Here is a 20,060-nt window from a genome sequence, read left to right on the forward strand (position 1 = left end):
CTGCACCCAGTGTCCCCTCCATCACGCCTTCCCCGCAAGGTTCTGCACCCATCCCCCCTTCCCTTCCCTCCCTGCCCTGCAGTCAATCCCATTCCCTACCAGGCTGTGAACCAAACCCCCTTCCCTGCCAGGCTCTGAACACTGTCTCACCTTCCTTCCCTGTACCCTCTTCCCCCTAAAAAGAACCAACCTCATCAGTGATGTCATAATGGCTCGATTGTCCCGTACTGCCCTCTGCCCTCTAACCCAGCCAGCAGATTACCGGTAACCATTCCCCTTAACTTAAACCACCGAGTGGTAGGCCGGGACAGGAGGGATCACTCCCGTCTCCTGCCCCGGCCGACACTAACAATTACCACCCTCCCTCCTTCGCGTACCTGTTTGTTCCCTGGTGGTCCAGAGTGTATCCCCCGCTGAAATCCTCCAGAAGATTGTAAAGGTAAGCAGTCAATGGCGCACTCAGGCTGGCACGCAGCAGCGAGCTTTTCATGCTGCTGGCCGGCCCTGCACAGATCCTTGATACACTGCCGCAAATTCTTGAGGGAATTGTGGTTCTCGCAGCAGCCTATCAAGGAGCGGTGCAGGGCCGGCCGGCAGCACAAAATGCTCGCTGCTGCGTGCCGGCCTGGGTGCACCGCTGGCTGCTTACCTTTACAATCTTCCGGAGGATTTCAGCGGGGGATACACGTTGGACCACCAGAGAACAAACAGGTACGTGAGGGAGAGAAGGAGGGAGTGTGGTAATTGTTAGTGTCAGCCAGGGCAGGAGACGGGAGGGATTCCTGCCTGCAGGAATTCCGGGAGGGTTTCAGGTGGTCAACTGGGGGATGACCCCCATTTTTGCCCCAAAAATACCAGTTTATATTTGAGTATATACGGTATATGTTATAGTAACAAAAAAAACAAACAAAAAAAAGTACTACCATAACTAGAAAATACTCACATTCCCCTCAATTTGGCAGCTCCAGATACCAACAACTGTCAGGGTCGCGCGCCAGCCCTTCCTCCAAGAAGACATGACACCAAGGTGATGGTTGCACTCCCACACATTGGCTGAAGGCCGTCTACGTTCTGGAAGGCATGAGAGCTAATTTCCTTGGACCACTGGGTTCTAGATCTTATAAAATCGAGTTCCATCACCCTCTCCCAGTACACTTTTCCCTCCATATTCGTGAGGATACGTTCAAAGACTGCCCGTGAATACCAAAAAATGAGAATAACTTTTTCCTATCATATTCGCAGGTTTTTGAAATAGTCCCTGCGAATACCATGAAACCACAACTACACTGAAGCAAGTGCTAAAATTTTTTCTCTGCATACTTTTCTCCAAAACTGCCGTTTGCATGACCACACTGAAGAAAATCCCCCCAAAAAATGAAAGTGTACATGCCGAACTATATATGCTGAAGTGTACATGTCTTCTTCCTCCATTTAGGGTTCCTTTAATCAAGCCGCACTAGCGATTTAACACGCATAATAGCATGCGCTAGCCGCTACCACCTCCACCTCCTCTTGAGCAGGCGGTAGTTTTTGGCCAATGCAGGGGTTAACGCATGATGAAAAGTCACGCGCGTTAACCCCGCTAGCGCGGCTTGATAAAAGGAGCCCTTAGTATTCTCCACACCAACCTGTCCATTCTCCAATCTTCTGAGAAGTACAATATCGAAACACAAGAAAACCTCTTTAAAATTTGGTCAAAGAACAGAGAGCACATGCTTCCAAATCATGTCCACAAGATTTATTGTACATTCAGGTATGCAAGAGAACAATTTTTCATCAGACTATTCAGATGCTCAACACACTGCTGTGGTATTCAGAGTTACACAACTAATGGCTACCTGGTTAGTAAGCACATTATAAATAATTATTCAGGAATTTATCCAGAATGTATGAATGATACACTCTACGATGCTACAGTTTCACTGACATTACAAAATAAAGTGAAAATTTAAGTTACATGTTTTTGTTTGACAACAATCTAACATGATCCTACAATATTTGTTTGGAAATTGTATTTTTTAAATAAATAATTGTTATGTATACTGAAAAAGTTACTGTACAAAGTGGCCATAAATGTTTTTTAAACAATGCCATTTAGAAGTGATGTCTAAACAGGTAAGTCCTAATATTACCAAGCACACTGTCACTACTTCTTTTAAGGGAGTGTCCTTACCAGGCACATGCCTGTGCTTGTTGCCCGATATCAGCTCATGGGAGCCTAGTAGAAAGGAACTGAGCCATAGATGAAGCTGCACAAGTGGTCCAAAACCTAAACTCACACAAAACAGGTAGCACATCACTTGCAGTGGGGCGTGAACCCAAATGGACACATGTTCAGTGGATCTCAAGTCCAACAGCGTAATCACGAGGCCATCCTGCTATCTGTATAGAAAACCTGACTCCATAAGAGGCCAAGCTGAACTGGGAGAAGGGACCCTGCTCAACCTCCTGAAGAGGGAGCTGTACACCACCCAGAGAGAGTCGCCACACTCCCCCATGACAAGGGGAGCTGGATCATAGACTAAAGCTGCTCAGAAACAACGCTGAACAGCAGTCCATGGAGTAGCGCATGCAGAATAGTAGCTACTGCCCCCTCCCCAGAACATGACCAATGCCAAACTGGAAGGAATTTCAGTATGAGGACATGCCCCAGTAGTACTGCCCAATATAGGAAAAAAATTGATTCGATTCAGCCTATTGAATCGATTTTTCAATTCGATTTTCCTGCCCAATTGGGTGTTTTTCTCGAACATCCTGGTGGGTTTATTTTATAGCCTCTTCACCTACCGCACCCCTTTTGCTCTCTCTTACCCACACTGGTGCTGTGATATAAACAAAATAAGACTTTTCTTCTCTCAGTTAAATCCTAGCTCACGTTTGCAGTCTAACACCAGCTCTGGTAGGATACACATTTCAAATCTGACACATTGTAATCACAAAACAGAAAATAAAATTACTTTTCCGACCTTTTATTGTCTGGTCATTATTCAAATCATGTTGGTCCAAGGCTTTGGTTGTCTTCTGATAACTCGCTTGCCAGGGTCTCCTGCCCATTTGCCGTTTTCTTCTTTCTCCATCCATTTCTGTCCTCCCCTTTCATATCCCTTTCCTGGAGGTCTGACATCTTTCCTTTTTTTTGTCTGCATTCCCGCAGCTGCAGCGATGGATCCCACCATCCCCAGATCCACCATCTCTCCTTTTCTCAACTACCCTTTCATCCAGCATTTCTTCCTCCTTGCCCACCACCCCAGGGTCCAACATATCTCCCTTTCTCTTCCCAACTACCCTCCTATCCAATATCACTACCCCCCCCCACACACACACACACACACCATCCCTTGTGTCCAACTTCTCTCCCTTTCTGTTCCTTCCTTCCCTAAATCCCATTGTCCACCATTTCCTCTGTTTTTAGACCCTTTATTTATTCCCCCCCCAGCCCTTCACAAAAATGTAATGCTCTCCTCCCCCCCTGTATTCAACCTCCAAACCCAATGTTATTCCTTCCTATATTAAGCTTTTGTAAACAGTGCCGAGCTCTATAATTATGGAGAGGATGCGGTATATAAATTTAAGGTTTAGTTTAGTTTAGTCCAGCATATGTCCACAAATGTCTCTTTGGATTCCTCCTTCCCTCCCTCCGTGTACTTCTACACCAGGGCTCCACCCGTCAAAGGCCTGCATATTTCCCCCTTCTTTCTATCGTCCTGTGGCTTCCCCCCTGGCCTCCCGGTCTCACCTTCAGCTAATTATGGCAGCCTGCAGAGTATTGCCGGTGATGTAGTGATCCTAGCAGGCTGCCGTTGTCCTCCACAGCACATTCCCTCTGCCGTGAACCCACCCCCGACGTCAGAGGGGGGGTGGGACCGAGTAGAGGGAACGTGCTGCTGAGGCCGATGGCAGCCTGCTAGGATCGCTACAGCACTGGCGATACTCTGCAGGCTACCATAATAAGGTGAGACCAGGAGGCCAGAGAGGAAGTTGGAAGACACTAGAAAGAGCAGCTCTGCAGCACTTCCCGACTGACCTTCCCCTTGCCCCCTAAAGTAGGAGCAGCAGCGACAGTGAACGGCCAGCAAGAGGCAACACTGCCGCTCCCGCTTTAAGAGACCAGAAGGTACGGGGAGGAGGGTTGGTCACCGAATCAGCAAGCCCAAAATTTTTTTTTTTTTTTTTTAAGCAAATCGATTCGAATCAATTCACCAAAGTGAATCTATTCGAATCGGCGAATCAGAAAGCACTAATGGCCAGGACTGTGGCTCACTAGTTGAGCTGCTGCCTCTGCACCCAAGAGGTTGTAAGATCAAATTCCGGTTCTGCTTCTTGCGACGGTGGTCAAGTCACTTAATACTCCAGTGCCCATCTCTCTGAATGTCAGCTTTGAAATGACAAAAAGGCAGTTTACAAGTCAAGTTTATTTATATTATTTGATTGAACGCTTTTCCAAGTTACAAAGCGTTTTACAAAAGATAAAATAGGATTTCGAGAAATCACTTATACATAGTATATTAATCAAACATACAAGGGTAACAACTTTAAAAACTACTAGAAACAGTAGGAAAGAGGGGAAGAAATACAATTTTTAAAGAAAAAGTACATAAAAGGGAAGTACATTAGGGGGGTGTGAGGAAAAGAATTAGGGACAGAAGAAAGGTCAATAGGGAGGAATATTGGTAGTCTGAATTTAAGGGAGTTTGCATGTGCAGTAGACTTTTTTTTTTTACACAAAATCAGCAAACTTTGAGGAGAGGCCATGTGAGGCAACCAGCCCTACCCAGGCTGAAAACTAGTTTGGGGTCCGAATGTCAGACTAAGCATCCACCTTCGGCTAAGACCCCCAAAGCATCGAGGGTCAACAGAAGGCTCAATACATCTAACCATCACAGGGAACAACTCCGTTAATGACAGGCCATCCCAGGGAAGGCATCCCACAGACCATATGGCAAGACCCGCCCAGGGCAAGTCCCTGGAAGCACAGATCTTCTGCAGCCAAAGGACCCACCGCACAAGGGAGAGGAACCCTGGGAACTAAGTTCCCACTGAAATCCAGGAATATACAAGAAAGCTCATGAGGAAGAATTCAAGCTGCAATAAATATTTATTGTTATTCCTGGGAAAATGAAGGGCAAGTAACTTGCCCAGAGTCACAAGGAGCTACAGTGGGAGTTGAACCCATGTCCACAGATTCTTAAGACACTGCAGTAACCACTAGGCTACTATTTTTTTTTTGTAAAAGGATAGCCTTATCAATTTCTCAGGACTACCTGAAAGGGCTCTAGCATAAAGAGGGCTGACTGGGCTACCCCCAGACATAAGGTAACCCCACTTTTGGCTGACTCACAATTTAACAGTGGTCTGCAGTGAAAGTAGGTAATATGAGACTTGCCCAGAGCCATAAGAAGAAGACAAGGATTGAACTCACAACCTGAAGAGCTGGTGCAGCAGCTTCAACCACTAAGCCACCCCTTCCTACTGAATCCGCTACCAAGCAGCTGCCCAGACAAGAGGGAAAGTCCTAGAAGAGAGAGTTGTCCAGTCAAGAGAGAAGGTCCCTGAGGAAAGGGCGAATACAGGATTCAGAGGCAAGGCTTAGGCCAGTGATGGCTAACCTTTTTGAGCCCGAGTGCCCAAACTGCCGCACAAAACCAAAGAATTTCCTCAAAGTGCCAGCACGTCAATTAAACCTTAATAACAAGATTTTAGTATCTAAAAACTCTTTATAAAGTTGCCTGAACTATGTAACATCATTTTTAAAGGTTGGAATCTTTGTATTGTCAGAGAATCAATTTGATTCACAATCCTTTGGTTTTCATTTCAATTTATTGGCAATTTATAATGTTTTAATGATCTCATTCAATTTAATGAATTTAGGAAGAATTTGATTCAGTTACACAATATATTTTAAATGTATTATTCACATAACATGTCAAATGTATCCTGAGTAAAAAAAAAGATAAACTTCTTAAAACTGTTAACTGTGTCAAGACTCGGTGTGTATTCCCAAAGAGTCTATACATGTTTTTTTGTTAAATTTACAATCAAATTAGAAAATAGTTAAATCATTACATTTCTAATAATATGATGTAAAGAAAACAAAAGAGCTTTCAATTAAACCAACCGTTTTTATTGGAAATTCCAGATTGGAATACAACAGGGCCATGTAAAGTCCCTTTTTTAAATAACATCTTTAAATAATATTTAAATAACTTAGAAAGTGTCTTAACTGCAAACTGAAAACACTGCTTCATGTAAACATATGCATTGGGCATGCTCTGAAAAAAAATAATGTGATTTTTGTTTTGTTTTAATTCTTTATTTATCGTTTTAAAATTCTTTTTTTTTTTTTTTTTTTTAATTTTTTATTTATTAAACTTTCATTCTTACAATAAATGAATAGCATAATATATATTTTATAATAATTATAATTGTATGTACAATATCATATCATATATATTGAATCCCTTTCCCCTATTATTTGTTTTTTCATTTTTTCTCATATTAATTTCTATATTTCCCACCCTAACCCTATATTATTATTATCAATGTGTTAAGATATCTGATCTTTAGAATATTTAGTCAATGGATCCCATATTTTCTTAAAATTTTTTATATTTCCTTTGTAATGCCAATATTTTCTCCATTTTGTAAATGTGACACACCGAGTTCCACCAGAATGTATAATTTAGCTTGGTATAATCCTTCCAATTTTGTGTGATTTGCTGCATGGCAACTCCTGTCAATATTAAAAGCAATTTGTTATTATTTGTTGATATTGGACTTTGTGTTCTCATTGCAGTACCAAATAATATGGTATCATATGAGAGACCAATATGATTTTCTAGTCGGACAATCTCAAGTCCTCTATAGTATGATCCAAGATTGTTTATGAGTGAACTTTAGGAAATCAATTTATAATTCTATACAAAGAAAACAGTATCGCGTGCCTGGCTTGAGGAATTATTCTAATATCAAATCCAATTAGTTTTACTATTACATTGTTGTTACTGTAGTAGTTGTTGTTCCTTCTTTTTCCAGACGTTTCAGTGTCAGAAAGGCTGTAAGTTGAGATGGTTCAAAAAACACATACTTATTATCTCGATACCTTATTATACATTTACATGGGAAACGTAAAAAGAAAATACCACCCAGCTGTGTAACTCCTGCTTTCATCAAAAGAAACTGTCGCCTACGATTCTGAGTTTCTCTACTAACATCTGGAAACATTTGAATTTTCAAACCCAAAAATTCTTTATTCTTGTTTCTAAAGAACATTTTCAAAATCCAATCCTTATCCGGCAACAACGCCACAGATAGTAAGAGAGTTGCTGGTTTAACCAAATCTTTATCTGATGTTTCCAGGATTGCTGTCAAATCTTGTTGAAGGTCTTGTATTTCCTGTTTCTTATCCTCCGAGTGTTGATCCCCTTCTTTAATAGGCAAATAATATACTCGAGTGAGAGGAGGCAATGATTCCTCAGGAATATTAAGTATCTCCATAAAGTACCTTTTTATCATCTCTCTCGGGTTTATAGATATGATTTTAGGAAAATTCAACAGTCGTAGGTTACTAGTCCGATAGTTACTTTCCATAATTTCCAATTTTCTTCTAATAATTTGATTATCTTTTATTATTGTGGATTGAACTTGTTTGATCGTTTTCACTTCGTTTTCAATTTCTCCCACTTTTTCTTTAACATTAGAAATTTCCTGTTTATTTTCCTCTATTGTCTGTTTTAGAATTTTTCTTTTCACCTTCCTTAATTTGTTTAGTTAGTGAGTCTCCCAGTTTGGAAACTAAGTCCCAAATTGAATCAAGAGTCACTTCAGCTGGTTTTTCATATTTAAAGAAAGTCTCATGTAAAGTTTGAGAAGGCTCACCTTGACTGCCTTCTGTCTGTTGGTCTGGATTTTCTCCTCCTTCTACTCTATCCGCTGGAGGTATCTCTGGGCTTAACAAAGCCATAGAGACTTCACCTTGCTGGCTCCCCGGTGTTACAGCCTCAGGGTCAGAGAGTGCTGCAGCTTCTAGCCCACTCCTTTCCCATGGGGAACTCGCACTCAGCGGTGGGGGAGGTGGATTCCTTTGGTTGGGGCTCAGCGTGGTATCCAGCCCCAGGACTTCCGGTCCGGCGTCACTCCACGCCGCAGAGTCCAGCGGGCGATTCCCCGACACCACTGACTCCCTCTGGATACGCTGAAGAAAATGCTCAATCGAAGCAAGAGGGGGGTGTTCAAGACGCCGCGAGGCAGCAGCGGCGCTCTTCCCCCGTCTCTTCGGCATCGCGACCGACGAAAATCTAGTCACTGCTGTAATGAAAAGCGGATATACCCTCAGCGTCTCACCAGACACCGGTACGAATCGCCATCTTGGATCGTCTGCTGATTTTTGTTGTTGCATGCATGCTGATAACTTGTCAATCCTTGGCTCATAGTGCGTTAATTTCAGAGCAACACATGCAGCACTTATGTCATCCGTTAATCTGTTTCTAGCATCAGATTTTATATGATTCAAAGCCGAAAACAGCTGCTCACAAGCATAGGATGACCCAAACAAAGTAAGAAGAGCAATCCCAAGTGCTTTCATGGACTTAAAATTGTCTGGTAGAGAATTCCACGCTTTTAGGATTTCATTTTCAGAACTGCTAGCAGTGATTTCATTTGTCACCCTTTCACACTCAATACGTTCAAGAGCCGCACGTAGGTCATTGAATTTACTTTTCCAAATAGAGCTTTCTTGAAATTCCAGTAGCTTCATTTCCAAATTTTGAATATCCAACCACTGTAAGCAGGAAAGATCATGATCTTCAAATGTGGACTTTTCTGGGGAAGTTATAAATGAAAGGGTTGTCCCCATCTTACGGAACTGAGAAAATCTTTTACTAAAATTCTCCTTTGCTTCGGCTACAATGGTGGAATATGCTTTGTGGATTTCCTGGTGTTTTTTATGACTGTCCACAAATGTTGTAGAATTATCCAAATGTATTTTTAGATTGGGAAAATATTTTAGCTGTCCACTCTCAAGGTCTTTTTCAAAAACATGCAATTTTCTCTCAAAAGCTTTGATGTCACTAAACATGCTTTCTGCAGTTTTTCCCATGCCTTGTAATTTTTTGTTTAGTACATTAAAGTGGTTAGTAAAATCTGTAAAGAACATGAGGTTGGTAAGCCAGGCCATGTTGGTGAGTTGAGGATAGTCTTCCCCCTTTTCGTTCATAAATAGCCTAACTTCTTCCAAGCAGGCCACAAATCTCTCTAACACTCGTCCTCTGCTCAGCCACAGGACATTATTGTACATCAGTAAAGTGTTATATTGTGCCTGAACCTCATCAAGGGCTTGAAATTGTCGAAAATTAAGAGCACGCGCCATGATGAAGTTCACCATTTTTGTTACATCTTTGAGGACATCGTCAAGTTTTTTGCTGCTTTCTTTGGCGCAGAGAGCCTCTTGATGTATTATGCAGTGAAATTGAATCAGTGGATGTTTTGCTTCCTTAGCAAAGAAATGAATGAATCCTGATGTTGTCCCCACCATGCTAGGTGCTCCATCGCTAGTAACTGAAACTACTTTTTCTGGACTTATGTCTAGTGATGAAAAAGCCTCCATCACAGCATTGTGGATATCTATCCCTTGTGTTCTTCCAGGCAAAGACAGCAGTTTTACCAGCTCTTCTCTCATGATGTCACCAGTAGCATAACACTAAGAGACTGGGAGTGATATTTCTTTAATTTTCCTACAAGGAACTCTTTTCTTTGAGCTAAACCAAGTTCAGCAACACTGTTATGGTTGGTCTCAAAGTGACGTTTGACACTTGATGTGCGAGACACAACACTTTCATTACACATAATACACAATGCTTTCCCATTGCGTTCAATCACTCCATATGTACTCTGTCCAGGCCTCTTGGAATGGTCTTCCACTATCTGTTTTTGCTTTTTTTGCTATACTCATTTTCTTTGTTCAAGACTTCAAGTCTACAAAAAGATAAAATTTGTATAATAAAAAAAATCTAATGAAGTGCTGTATACAAATCCGTCCCCATAAAAAAATATGTGATTGGGGAATTTTACTAATTGTAGACATCCGTTTTGGTCAAAAAATATACTGTCCGGGTGAAAACTGGACTTGTGCAACCTGAGTGTATGGGAAAAGGACTTTTATTTTTCATTATTGGAGCCTTTGTTATTTTATTATGATGTTTACAAAAGCACTGTGAAGGGCCACATATACACTTTACTGTTTTTTTGCTATATTGAGTTTTCCATAAGGTACAGCGCAGAGGATTAGTGTGTTGGTTGTTCAGAGAGCCAGCCCTCCTCTCAGCTTACTGAACTTCTCTATGCAATCATCATAAGCAGCTTTTTTATTTCCTCAAATTTAGCATGTCCCCCATGGAAGATACAGAGGTTTTTACAGAGGAGCACATTATTAGACACATTAACTTCCCCCCATATCCTCACCTCTCTAGCATGGGAGCACTAGGAACTGTTCCTGATTACAGATGTCACATGTGGAGTCACACTACAGCCTCACTGAGTTCCTGTGACAGACTCAGTGTGAAGCTTCTCTTCCTCCCCCCACTTCCCCCTCACACACTGCCTGGCTCATAGGATACTAAGGGGAAGACAGGCAGGCTAAACATCCACTCACAGGACTGCAGCCAGCACAGGAGGATGGGCCGTGGCCCACCAGGACAATGCCCAGTCCTCCCAATGGCCAGTCCGGCCCTGTTGCCAGGTGAGCTGCAAAGCAGACACCGGCACACTCGCCTCCCACCGCGCCGCATATCTTAATTGCGGACTAGAGAGTTGCACGGGGACAGAAATCCCACCCGTCCCCACCCATCCCCGTGAGGAATCCCACCCGTCCCCGTGAGTAACCCCTCCGTCCCCACGAGGAATGTCCTCCGTCCCCGCCCGTCCCCGTGAGGAATCCCCTCCGTCCCCGCCCGTCCCTATAAACTTCAGAAATAGTTATTTCATTTAATTATGCTACTGAATTAAAGGCTCTGGTAGAAACCCATTTACAAATAAGCAAAAAGACTTTATTAATTTGGAAATATTAATTGGGAAGAATACACACTTTGTAAACGGGTTTCTACCAGAGCCTCTTTTGTTTATAAATTTTTATCAACACAACTAATATACTACTTTATCCTGAAGCAAAAAAAAAAAGAAAAAAAGAAATAGAATTCTTTTCCTACCTTTGTTGCCTGGTTTCTGCTTTCCTCATGTTCTCATTCAGTTCCTTCCATCCACTGTCTCTCTTCCTTCTGTGTCTTCCATTTGCTCTGTTACTGTGCCTCTCCCTTTCTCCCCCCTTCCAAATTGGTCTGGCACCCATCTTCTTCCCTCCGCTCCCCCCATAGTCTGGCATCTCTGTCTTCTTCCCTGCCAGCGTCTTCTCCCCACTCTCTCTTCCCTATTTCCTTTCAGCGTCCTTCTCCCCCCCATCTTCCCCATGTCCTGTCAGCGTCCTTCTCCCCCCTCCGTCTTCCCCATGGCCTTTCAGCATCCTTCTCCACCCCCCCCGTCTTCCTCATGGCCTTTCAGCGTCCTTCTCCACCCCACCCCCCATCTTCCCCATGTCCTTTCAGCGTCCTTCTCCACCCCTTTGTCTTCCCCATGTCCTTTCAGCGTCCTTCTCCCCCCACCCCGTCTTCCCCATGACCTTTCAGCGTCCTTCTCCCCCCCCCCGTCTTCCCCATGTCCTGTCAGCGTTCTTCTCCCCCTTCTGTCTTCCACAAATGCTTTCAGTGTCCTTCCCCCTCCCCCCGTCTTCCCCATTGCCTTTCAACGTCGTCCTTCACCCCTTTGTCTTCCCCAGTGCTTTCAGCGTCCTTCTCCCCCCTCCTTCTCTCCCGCCCCGGGTGCAGCACAGCCGGCCAGGTCCCCTTACTTTTGTGGCGCTTCCGCGACTGACAGACCGACAACAGCCCCGGTCTGACAAACCTCCCTGCCCTTAACTGCGAATCTAAATTTCCTTCTTACAGCTGTAAGAAGGTAATTTAGATTCGCGGTTAAGGGCAGGGAGGTTTGTCGGACCAGGGCTGTTGTCGGTCGGTCGGGTTAGCTCCACAAAAGTAAGGGGACCTGGCCGGCTGTGCTGCACATGGGGCGGGGCGGACCGCCCCCCTCCCTTGGTAGCCACTCGAGCCGCGAGGCTACTCCTCCTTACCTACCCTGCCTGCAGCACAGAGCCGAACGGAAGTCTTCCCAACGTCAGCGCAGACGTCGGAGGGAGGGAGGGCTTTGTTTACCGACGTCAGTGCTGGCGTCGGGAAGACTTCCGTTTGGCTCTGTGCTGCAAGCAGAGCAGGTAGGGAGAAAAGCCGCGCGACTTAGTACATCCAGCCCCGCAGGAACCCCGCGACCCTCGGAGGCGTCCCCACGGGATCCCCGCGACCCATGCAGCTCTCTATTGCGGACCTTCCTGCATGCCAGCTGCAAGGCCTTCGCGTGCCACAGCTGGCACGCATGCCATAGGTTCGCCATCGCTGGCTTAGGCCATCAGGACCAGATCATGAAGACCAATACCCCCCAGGAGCCACAGAACAGAACCCTGCAGATCAAACTGTTGGAGCAAGGCTGGGAGATGGACTACAGCGCTGGACAATGGCAATCCCCATAACACTAGCAACGTACGCAGTTTTCTTTTTGTTTTTTTAAAAAACAAAATGCCAAGCTCCAAGCTTCAGGATGACCACTCCCGTGACATACTGCTGGACGGAAGCAGTCTGGCAAACTCTCTGAGAAGGCCAAGGAGCTGCAGGAACCTGAGAGAATCCGTCACTTCTCAAGAAGTATGCACAGGTGCTCCTGCCCCAAAGGAGGAAGAGGGAAAATCCTCATTTTCCTTTTTTTAAATGCTACTACCCAGTGTCTCTTGCCGGATGAGGACCGGCCTGTTCCTGCCAAAAACAACCGCCAGTGGCCTAACCCCACCGCCACTAACCACTGCAAGACAGCACAGGTCACAAGCATGCTGAAGAGCACGGACAAAGAAAAGCCCGAAATAAATCACAGGACAGAGAGGAACAACCCGCTCCCCCAGGATACCCAAATCTGGTAGGAGAAGGGTACCAGGTGCCAACCATCAAAGTCTACGAGTAGCTAAGGATCAGAGCAGTACATGCCAGCGAGAAGGAGAAAAGGGCCAGGCACATACCTCGTAGAGATATTGCAGCCCTCATAGGGAAATCAAACATATAGGGCTAGATTCACTAAGCCCACCGATTGTTTCCCCACCACTTTACGACCCTGACCCGATTCACTAACCTTCTGGCCGATCTTGTCCACACCAGATCCAATCCGCAAATGCAAATGAGGGGGAAAGAATGCATAAGTAAGAAGGCAGCGATTCGCTAAACCAACGAAGGAACACCAATTGGGCAGGCCGATCGAAACAGCAGCGACTGCTGAGGACCAGTCGCTCACATCTCTACCGCCCTGCCTCTCTGGACTGACAGCACACATAAATTACACCCACCCACCATACCAGAAAAGCAGTAGAAAAAATATATTTATACTGATCCTGCTGGGTGTACGCATAGGGGGAACTGGGCAATAGGTGCTCCAAAATAGAAGCAAACCTGCTCTCTGCTACCCTTTGAGCCCATGGTTTTAACCCGCGGGGCTGCATTACAGCATGTTCTGTTCCGGAACACACCATAGTGCAGCCCCGCTTTAAAACCACAGGCTCCCGAGTCCACTCCACTGATGTTTTATCTGAATACATATGCCTGGATCGCAGTTTGTGGATTGTACATGAGTGGGAAACAACTTTAGTTTAAGCAACCATGCTCTGTTAGTCTTAAGCAAAAATTCTAAAAACTTTCGTAAAGATCCAGAATAATTCAAGGCAGGTTTCCATACGAGAAAGCAACAGTTCAGGACAGCAGCATGTTTTGGGGGGTTTTCTTGGATCAGCAAGGCCTTTGCTGTTAACCCCCCCCTGTTTGTTTTTGGCTCACATGCAGTCTGCTCTTCAATGATCTGTGTGGTCGGTGTGGGGCATGCCTCCGACTGCGTCAATTTGCATGAAGACTCATTGTGAATCTGTCGCCCGGATATGAATCGGAAAGGTAAGGAGGGTTTAGTGAATCTAGCCCTTAGTGTGGAAAGAAGCTGTAGTAGGCCTCGTGAGGCTGAATTTCAAAACCATCCCCTGTCGACTGTATTCCACCTGGGTTTGGCAGCTGAGGGTTTTTTTTTTTTAAAGAAGGAAGGAGAAAGGAATGCAGAAGGGAATATAGGGTATGAGTAGGGAACTGGCAACACCAGCTACACCCCCAAGAGATACCCAGGAAGCCTTTCCCCATGCTCACCGAGTCAGCAGAGCCAAAACAGGAGCAAAGCTGTGACTGTAGCTGGACTGAGCCATGCTAGGCGGCCATGCTGAGCAGCAGATAAGACCAGGAGAAGGGTGGAGGTCATCCATCCACCTGCACAGATAGAGAATACTGAAGTACCAGGGAGCAGACCATCATATATATGGCAGAACTCAACTTTGTGCTCTGCATCTCCGCCTGCTGGTAGATGGACAAAACCCACTTGTCCGGATTCATCTGCTGCTGAAGACAAGGAACATAGTCTTTATCAATTTTATAGAGCTACTGAATATTTGCAGCACTGTACAGTACATGTCCCTGACCTAAAGAGCTTAAAAAAAAAAAAAAAAAAAGAGGCAATTACAGATAAATTGACACCCACAGTCATAAAAGATGTCAGTGGCAGGAACTAAATCCTGTTGTACCTGGCTCTTTTTGAGGCCACTGAAGTAACTTACCCAAAGTCACAAAGGGTATTAGTGAAAAAGAAAAATGAGAACCAGGAAGTCGGGGTTCATTTCATTGTTCTAACCTGTAGGCTACTTCCTCTCACTGGATATCTGCCTTTTTCCTCATAACTTAGGCTACATACCTCCAAAGCACTTCAGCAAATCCTCCTATGAAGCACTGTTTTAAAAATAAATTTTAACCTGAAATTTATCAAGAAAAAAATCTGAAATAATTACCTTGATGATTCCTAAGGAGGAGACATTCTGGCTATCAATTCACAGTTGCAAATGGTAGAGAGAATCTATGAAAAGAAGGGTAGGGGGGAGAAAAGAAAGAATTCCATTAAACGAAGATATCGGAAAACACATACGACACTCAATAAAAAGGAATTACAGTAATATTCATTAAAAGGTGAAAAAGTATTAAAAAATCAAACGTAGTAACACAGAAACATGATGGCAGATAAAAGCTAAATGGCCCATCCAGTCTGCCCATGGAGAAAGAGGTACATTCTATCATATGTGGTGGGAATGTCAAAAGATTCAGAAATATTGGGAGCAAGTATTTTGCTATGTGAGTAAACTAATCCAGATTGCTCTTGATATGAATGCTGATAAGGCACTGTTGGGAATTGGAGTAGAGGGTTTATCATCCTCACAACTTAAACTTATGGACTTGTGCCATAGAGCAGTGGTTCCCAACCCTGTCCTGGAGGACCACCAGCCCAATCGGGTTTTCAGAATAGCCCTAATGAATATACATGGAGCAGATTTGCATGCCTATCACTTCCATTAAATGCAAATCTCTCTCACGCATAATCATTAGGGCTAGCCTGAAAACCCAATTGGCCTGGTGATCATCCAGGACAGGGTTGGGAACCACTGCCGTACAGTATGTTTTGAATTTTATTCGGGATGAGATGGGTAGCCAGTGAAGTTGCTTAAGGTAGGCAGAGACCGAGTCAGGAAACCCCTTAATCCAATCTCCCTCCAAAAACTGGCCAAAACAACAAATACCCTGTCGAGCTCACCTCTGAAAAGTGGCCCCCCCCCACACCGGGTGGAAAACCAGGGGAATGTATCAACGTCAAAAAGGTGACCCCCCCACTCTGTTCCAAAAGACGATCCCTCGACTCCCTCCATACATGCATAGTGAGTTAATAATAATAGCTTTATTTATATCCTGTCACACCTTTCAATTCAAGACGGTGTACAATAAGAGGTGCTGATAACAGCAAGTTAACATCGGTTGGGATTGGGAAGGGGTAGTTGGGGCAATATCATCATCTGAACAATGAGGGCAAAATGATGCTGATGAAGTATGGCCTGATGAGTTCCAATTGTCTCATGGTGAAGAGGGATTTCTTTTAGAAGCGATATTTGTGGTACCATAGTTAGTGTGGAGTCCAGGATGCAGCCTAGGATTTTGGAGGTTCTATCTACCCCTGAAAATAAGCCCTAGTTGTAGGCAGCTGCGCTTCAGCTGACCCGCCCCACTGCACAGCCGAACCGCTGAAACCCCATCCTTCCCTGCCGACCACGACCATAAATACCTTCCGGTAGAGGAGCGTCGGGCCAGCAACACTCACAGGCTGCTTTGCAGCCTTCTCGCTGGGAACTTCTGTGTACTGATGACTGACATCTTCATTAACACGGCACACAGAAGGCTTCAGCGAGAAGGCCGCAAAGCAGCCTGTGAGTGCTGCTGGCCTGACGCTCCTCTGCCAGAAAGCACAGTTACTTACTGTAACAGGTGTTATCCAGGGACAGCAGGCAGATATTCTTGACTGATGGGTGACGGCACCGACGGAGCCCCGGTACGGACAATTTTAGAGTGATTGCACTCTAAGAACTTTAGAAAGTTCTAGCTAGGCCGCACTGCGCGTGCGCGAGTGCCTCCCCGCCCGACGAAGGCGCGCGGTCCCCAGTTAGGATAAGCCAGCTAAGAAGCCAACCCGGGGAGGTGGGAGGGACGCAAGAATATCTGCCTGCTGTCCCTGGGTAACACCTGTTACGGTAAGTAACTGTGCTTTATCCCAGGACAAGCAGGCAGCATATTCTTGACTGATGGGTGACCTCCAAGCTAACAAAAAGAGGGATGGAGGGAAGGTTGGCCATTAGGAAAACAAATTTTGTAAAACAGATTGGCCGAAGTGTCCATCCCGTCTGGAGAATGCATCCAGACAATAGTGAGATGTAAAAGTATGAACTGAGGACCAAGTAGCAGCCTTGCAGATTTCCTCAATGGGTGTGGAACGGAGGAAAGCTACAGACGCTGCCATAGCTCTAATCTTGTGGCCCGTGACAGAACCTTCCAGTGTCAGGCCCGACTGAGCATAACAGAATGAAACGCAAGCAGCAAGCCAATTGGACAGGGTGCGTTTAGATACAGGATGACCCAACTTGTTAGGATCAAAGGACAAAAACAGTTGAGGAGATGATCTGTGAGGTTTGGTGCGTTCAAGATAGTAAGCCAGAGCACGTTTACAATCCAAGGTATGCAAAGCCTGTTCACCTGGATTAGAATGAGGCTTTGGGAAAAAAACAGGTAGGACGATGGATTGGTTAAGATGAAACTCAGACACAACCTTAGGAAGGAATTTTGGATGTGTACGGAGGACGACCTTATCATGGTGAAAAACAGTGAAAGGTGGATCAGCCACCAGTGCATGGAGCTCACTGACCCTCCTGGCAGAAGTGAGAGCTATAAGAAAGACCACTTTCCAAGTTAGAAATTTAAAATGCGCTGTGGCCAAAGGCTCGAAAGGAGGTCTCATTAACACAGAAAGAACCACATTAAGATCCCATACAACAGGAGGGGCCCTAAGAGGTGGCTTCACATTGAAAAGGCCCTTCATGAACCTAGAAACCAAGGGATGAGCTGAGAGGGGTTTTCCATGAATCGGCTCATGAAAAGCTGCAATAGCACTAAGGTGAACTCTTATCGAAGAGGATTTAAGACCAGAGTCAGATAAGGATAAAAGATAGTCCAACATCAGTCCCACTGCTGTAGACATGGGATTATGGTGATGCAAAAGGCACCAGGAAGAAAACCGAGACCACTTTTGTTGGTAACATTGAAGAGTAGACGGTTTTCTGGAGGCATCAATAATAGAACGGACAGGCTGAGAAAGGAGAGAGTGAGCCGAAGTCAGCCCGAGAGATACCAAGCTGTCAGGTGCAGAGACTGTAAGCTGGGATGAAGTAGAGTTTGCTGATGCTGTGTAAGCAGTGAAGGAAATAGAGGAAGAGGTATGGGTTCCCTGGAACTGAGTTGAAGCAGAAGGGAGAACCAATTCTGTCTGGGCCACCATGGAGCGATGAGAATCATGGTGGCTTGTTCCCTCTTGAGCTTGAATAATGTGCGCAGCATGAGCGGAAGAGGAGGAAATGCATAAAGGAAGAGATTGGTCCAATCCAGGAGAAATGCATCGGGTTCCAGAAGGTGAGGAGAGTAAAGTCTGGAGCAAAACAGGGGCAGTTGATGGTTGTGAGGAGCTGCAAAAAGATCCACTTGAGGTGTGCCCCATTGAGAGAAAATGGACTGGAGAGTCGAGGGGTCGAGAGTCCATTCGTGAGGTTGAAGAATTCTGCTGAGGTTGTCTGCTAAGCAATTCTGTTCCCCTTGGATGTAGACTGCCTTCAGGAATAGGTGACGAGCAGTCGCCCAGGCCCAAATCCTTTGAGCTTCCTGACATAAGAGACGGGATCCCGTCCCTCCCTGTTTGTTGATGTAGTACATTGCAACTTGGTTGTCTGTGCAAATGAGTAGTACCTGAGGAAAAAGAAGATGTTGAAAAGCTTTGAGGGCGTAAAACATCGCTCTGAGTTCCAGGAAATTGATGTGGTGTTTCTTTTCCTGGGCAGACCAAAACCCCTGAGTTTGGAACTCGTTCAAGTGAGCTCCCCATGCATAGGGGGAGGAATACGTGGTGATGACCAGTTGATGAGGAGGTAGATGGAACAGTAGACCTCTGGATAGATTTGAGGATGTCAACCACCAAAGAAGCGACTGCCGAAGAGACGAGGTCACAGATATGAGTTGTGAACACGGATCCGTCGCTTGAGACCATTGAGTCGCTAGAGCCCATTGAGGAGTACGCAGGTGGAGACGTGCGAAGGGAGTGACATGCACTGTGGAGGCCATGTGTCCCAGAAGTACCATCATGTGATTTGCAGATATGGAAGTTAGCTGCCATACCTGTTGACAGAGATGAAGAATGGTGTGAAGGTGATTTTCTGGAAGAAACGCCCTCATCTGAACAGTATCTAGAATGGCTCCGATGAATTGAAATCGATGAGTTGGAATAAGGTGCGACTTGGATAGATTAATTTCGAATCCCAATAGTCGAAGAAAGAGAATGGTCTGATTGGTGGCAATCTGAACGGCCAGAGGAGAATGAGCCTTGATGAGCCAGTCGTCCAGATAAGGGAAGACTTGAAAGTTGTGGGAGCGGAGATAAGCTGCGACCACAATCAGACATTTGGTGAATACCCTGGGAGAGGAAGCTAGGCCGAAGGGTAACACCTTGTATTGGTAATGATGTTGGTTGACAAGGAAGCGAAGATATTGTCTGGACGTCAGATGAATCGGGATGTGAGTGTACGCTTCTTTGAGATCGAGGGAACATAGCCAGTCTTCCTGAGAGAGAAGAGGGTATAGGGTGGCAAGAGATAACATCTTGAACTTCTCCTTGACCAGACATTTGTTGAGATCCCTGAGATCTAATATTGGTCTGAGATCTCCGGTCTTTTTGGGTACGAGAAAGTACTGGGAATAAAATCCCAGGCCTTGCTGGTCTTGAGGAACTGGCTCGATGGCATTGAGAAGAAGGAGAGATTGAACCTCCTGAGCGAGGAGGAGGGACTGAGCCTTGTTGGAAGCAGACTCTTTTGGTAGACCTAATGGTGGAGGGGTCTGAAAGTTTAGGGAGTAGCCGTGGGCGATGATAGCAAGTACCCACTGGTCAGAGGTGATTGTTTCCCAGCGAGAAAGAAAAACATGGAGTCGACCTCCTATGGGCTGAGGAAGAGGACAGGAGGGAGGAAGACTGGCAATGTCCTGGAGAAGAGAGTCAAAAGGGCTGTGTCGGCTTAGGTTGAGGAGCAGGCTTTACGGTAGGCTGTTGTTGTTGACGGGCCTGTTGCTGTTGTTGACGCTGTCTGCGAGGTTGAGGAGGATGAGGCTGAGCCGGTCGAGCAGAAAACCTCCTTTGATATGAAGATTGTTGCCTGAATGGACGAGGAGGAGGAGGTTTCTTCTTGTTTTTCAACAAGGTGTCCCACC

At 45.3% G+C, this 20,060-nt stretch overlaps 1 protein-coding gene across 18 annotated transcripts in view; it reads right to left on the bottom strand.

Annotated features, from left to right (window-relative positions):
- MTMR3 (myotubularin related protein 3) overlaps positions 1-20,060 on the bottom strand; it is a 248,542-nt gene that overhangs the window by 215,350 nt on the left and 13,132 nt on the right. For all 18 annotated transcript variants that reach the window (XM_033956412.1, XM_033956413.1, XM_033956430.1 and 15 more), the window contains exon 2: positions 15,011-15,075. The gene's annotated coding sequence lies outside the window, so the exon portion shown is untranslated. The remainder of the gene's footprint in view (positions 1-15,010; positions 15,076-20,060) is intronic.

This window comes from Geotrypetes seraphini, chromosome 8 (assembly GCF_902459505.1).
Source record: "Geotrypetes seraphini chromosome 8, aGeoSer1.1, whole genome shotgun sequence".
Lineage (NCBI taxonomy): Eukaryota > Metazoa > Chordata > Amphibia > Gymnophiona > Dermophiidae > Geotrypetes > Geotrypetes seraphini.